The 4769-nt window shown below is 42.5% G+C and overlaps 1 pseudogene; it reads left to right on the top strand.

Annotated features, from left to right (window-relative positions):
• The first annotated feature begins 2122 nt into the window (after nt 1-2122).
• On the top strand, nt 2123-2431 carry LOC103082009 (acylphosphatase-1 pseudogene; annotated as a pseudogene).
• Nucleotides 2432-4769: the final 2338 nt, after the last annotated feature.

Raw genomic sequence — 4769 nt, 5'->3', positions numbered from 1 at the left:
TACCGGCGCGGGGAGGAACGTGTAAAGCACGGGCCTTTGGGGTTTGGATCCTTTCCTGATGATTCAGGATGGGAATGTGTTCTACTGAAATGGGGGGGGCGAGCGGAGGGAGGGATGTGAGGGGTGGGGCTCATCTTGGGGTGAGGTCGAAGGGGGACAGAACTGGGGCGTTTGAGACACGCAGTATGCAGTGATCGTTGGTCGAAAATTGTTAAGTTCAAGAGATCCGGACGCACCTCTTCAAATCATTTCCAAAAGAGGGGGCAAGTTTTCCATTCTCCGCCCAATTCCCCATCTTCATTTTAATTGATTGGGTTTAAGGTAGGCCGGGCCCAAGGTTGCTTGTTGATTGGCTACGTATGTAATCTATCAGGATGACGCAAGTGAGAGGCGGATGTTTGGGAAGGAAGTGAAGATTATTTTAGTACCTCCCACCCCAACTACTGATTGGTTGGGATTTGCCGTGATGTAAAACAAGGCGTAAAGATGTCCACGAAAGGGAAGGGCCAATTGGCCATTCTCTCAGGGACGATGTCTACGATGGGATTGGGAAGAGTGAGACGGAGTCTGCTGTTGTAGTGAAGGACCAAATGGATTGGAACCCGGAAATGAGTTTAGAAGGGAACTGAAGGAGAAAGGGAAATCCGCGAAACCTTCGTTGCCCTCAAACAAGGCCATTTCCTGCGTGGGATCGATAGTTTTCTGTTTACTCAGCGAAGTTAGCGGCTACCATTGTTTTCTAAAATATACGTGATAATTAAATTCATATGAGCCTTTGGTCCCAGACTTCCCATTTACTTATACTAAAAGGATGAAAGAGACAGAAGAAAGGAAAAGCGTGGGGTTTAGCCTTGCCTTTACGGAAGGATGGGGAAACCGAGGTTCTCATACAGAAAGTTAAGGACTGACCCTGGATCACAGTATCCGAGCAGGTGGGTTCCTAAAGAAACCATTCACAAAATAATTGGAGAGGCTGCGTGGAGGTGAAGGAAACTGTAAAAGTTTGTCTGAAGGAAGGGCATTAATCACATTACAGAAAACTGCTTGGATATGGAGTGTATTTTATTCATCGTTGCATATCCAGTGTCTAGCAGTGTCTGATACATAGCAGGTTATGAACCGAACCAAAATGAGAAGACTTTTACAAAGTATGCCAGACCTTTAAAATATGTTTTTAAAGGTATCTATGCCAATTTTATGATCCTGGAAAAATGTTTCACACTCACCACCTGGGTTTTTCCAGCCATAAATTGAAAGATAAATCTGCTCCCACAGATCTACCTAGGAAGCTACCTACCTGTGAAAATGCTACCATTTTCTCCTTAACACCCTGAGGCATTTAAAATTTGAAAGTAGATTTCCCCTCAACCTACCTTCCTAGAAAAATTGAAAAGATAGATGGAATTGGAGAAAAGATATCCTCTACATCCAGTGAATGAAAAATAAGGTGTTTAACCTACAATCTGCAATTCCAGGGTAGGAAGAACTATTTGAGAGTGTTGAGAGATGCCATCTATACTGTAAATTATGGAATTCCCTTGCTTCCCAGCACAAATGGACCTTTTTTTTCTTTCCTAGTCCAGACTTTTTCTTATAGCTACATTTCAGCAAAGCTTTAACACTGTCTAAAAATTGTGCTTTGAAATTGAGGGACCAGAATAAGGACTTCCCATCAGTATTATAACTGTCCCCACTGCAGAGCTGCAAGGGCTATGGGTCAAGATTCAGTTACAGGTAACTTCTGTTCGTCCAAAGTGATCCCATCTTTTTATGATTTTCCAGGATCTCCTAGGCCAGATAGTTTACAAGAGAGTATATCATACTAGCCCTTCAGTATCGTTATGGCCATAGTTTAGAAATAAGAGGAGGAACGAGAGGCAGGTGTATTTGCAATAATAAAAGTACCATGGGAAAATTATTACTAGGCTGTAAAGAATTCTAGCATAATAAGGTATATCTTGCTTATGCCAAAGTGGGGCAAGGGAGGGGGAGGATGTTAAAAGTTTTTTCAAGAATTGTCTAGGCTTCCGGGCACGTCGGTTACTCGGCTGGGGGAACCGTTGGCGTGGTGGTCGCCCGGGTAGTTCCCGCCACGTGAGAGGAGGGCGAGGAGGGTTTGAGCATGAGGATGGGAGAAGGGGACACCCTGATATCAGTGGGTTATGAACCTGGGGGGAAGGCACACAGGGTGTTTTTCCGCAAATATACTCAGGCTGAGGGGCAAAAGCTGGAATTTGGAGGCTGGGTCCAGAATACTGACCAGGGCACAGTATGAGGGCAATTTCAAGGTTGCATCTCCAAAGTGCATCATATGCAGGGATGGTTGGAAAAAGAGGGAATCCCAAAACAAACGCACGTCGATAGAGCAAACTTCTACAATGAGAAAGTCATCTCAAACTTGGATTACTCAGATTCCTAACTTGTAAAATAATGGCCAGAATTTAAATTTTCCAAGATAAACGAAGTGATTTTGCTTTTTATTGTTAGTAGAGATAGAACTATTCTGTGTTCAGTATTAGAATTTATCAGTAAGTTATTTTAGTATCAGATATTTGATTATTACTGCATATTATATGTATGACGGGAGGATTACAACTACAATTCTAATCAATAAAAACACATTAGAACCTTTAAAAACAATTGTGTTTATGAGAGAAAAGGGCATTTTGTTCTTAGTAATGTTAAATGAATATGTGGAAACATGCAATATTATTTTTAGGTTAATAATTCATATACTTAAAGAACTGTGGGGCTTCCCTGGTGGCGCAGTGGTTGAGAGTCCGCCTGCCGATGCAGGGGACGCGGGTTCGTGCCCCGGTCTGGGAAGATCACACATGCCGCGGAGCGGCTGGGCCCGTGAGCCATGGCCGCTGGGCCTGCGCATCCGGAGCCTGTGCTCCGCAACGGGAGAGGCCACAACAGTGAGAGGCCCGCGTACCGCAAAAAAACAAACAAATAAATAAAAAAAGACCTGTCACTTTTCCTGTGATGAGGCCCAATAAGCAAAAGCAGAAATTGTCTCTGAAGAGACCTAGATCTCAAGGAAAAAAAAACTGCTGTTGTTCCTCATCACAGGCCCAAGCCCTACAGTGAGTAAAGATAAACCACTGGCATCTTGATTAGTGAGAACATGAGACACTGAGTCATAGCCTCTTGGGCATCAGGAAAATCAGGAAAAACACCCGGACCTGCTTAGGACCTGCCGAATGAACTTGAACAAGTCACCTTACCACTGGGCCTTCATTTATTGCAAACTAAAATTAGTATTACAGACAAATATTAACATTTAAGAAAGGAGGGGGAAAAAAGGTATGGAAGAAACAGTTTGTAAAAGGAACATATACAGTAGTACCCTCTTAGCACTTTCACTTTCTGAGGTTTCAGTTACCCATGATCAACCGCTGTCTGAAAATATATTAAATGGAAAATTCCAGAAATAAACAATCCACAGGTTTTAAATTGCGCGCCACTCTAAGTAGCATCGTGAAATCTCAAGCCATCACATTTCGTCCTGCCAGGGATGGGAATCATCCCTTGGTCCAGTTTACTGATGCTGATTACTCACTTGGCAGCCGGCTGCTTTATCAGATGTACTGTCATGGTATCACATTCACATAAATTTTATTACAGTGTGTTGTTACAACTGTTCTATTTTATTGTTAGTTACTGCTGTTAATCTCTTACTGTGCCTAATTTATAAATTAATCTTTATCATGTGTATGTATGTATGTATAAGAAAAAACATAGTATATATAGGGTTGGGTACAATCTGCGGTTTCAGGCATCCGTTGAGGGTCTTGGAAAGTATCCCCCATGGATAAGAGGGAACTACTATAATAAGAAAAAAATATTAAAAAAATAAGGAAGGGGACTTCCCTGGTGGTCCAGTGGTTAACAATCCACCTTCTGATGCAGGGGATGCAGGTTTGATCCCTGGTCTGAGAACTAAGATCCATATGCCGTGGGGCAACTAAGCCCACGGGCCACAACTACTGAGCCCGCACATTCTAGAGCCCATGCTCCACAACTAGAGAGCCCACATGCTCTGGAGCCCATGCGCCACAATGAAAGATCCTGCATGCAACAACTAAGACCCGATGCAGCCAAATAAATAAATATATATTTTTTTTAAAAAATAAGGAAGGCATTAGATTAGTGAAGCTCTTAGTTCCCTTAAGGGTCTGAAAGTCTATTATTTAACATTTTTTTCTGGACTCCTAATAACCTTCTACATGGACCTCAACTTGTAGACTTATGCCAACCCTACTTAGGCCATCTAGTCCTGTTCAGTGACCCAGATTTGATGAGGAGAAACACAGATTTTTTTTCATGTCACTGTATTTGTTCAAAAGCATTCCATGGCTACCAGTAAAATATAAAACACACTATTCAGCTTGGCATTCAAAGCCCTCCTCAACCTGTTCCTAACCCATATTTTGCATAATTCCTGCTCCCAAAAAACAACTGGCATCACCTAAACAGGTGCCTTTATTTCTGTTAACATTTTCCCCCATTTCAGCAAATATTCATTGAACTTATTAATAAATTCTATGTCCCAGACTTTATGTTGGAAACTTCAACAAGTTCAAAGATGAATCAGGCTCAGCCCCTGCTAGAGTGTGCATCCATACTAGGTTGCCCAAGACTATCTTGGGTTTAGTGCTAAAAGTCCTCTGTTGTGAGAAACCCCTGAGTCCTGGGGAAAGTGAGACAGTTGATTACCCTGGTCCCTGCCCACGAGAAATCATGAGCCTCTTATGAGCCCTTCT

The sequence above is a fragment of the Lipotes vexillifer genome, unplaced genomic scaffold (genome assembly GCF_000442215.2).
Source record: "Lipotes vexillifer unplaced genomic scaffold, Lipotes_vexillifer_v1.1 scaffold395, whole genome shotgun sequence".
Taxonomy (NCBI): Eukaryota; Metazoa; Chordata; class Mammalia; order Artiodactyla; family Lipotidae; genus Lipotes; species Lipotes vexillifer.
Note: the sequence above shows the minus strand (reverse complement) of the source record. Positions and strands in the feature narration are given on the sequence as shown.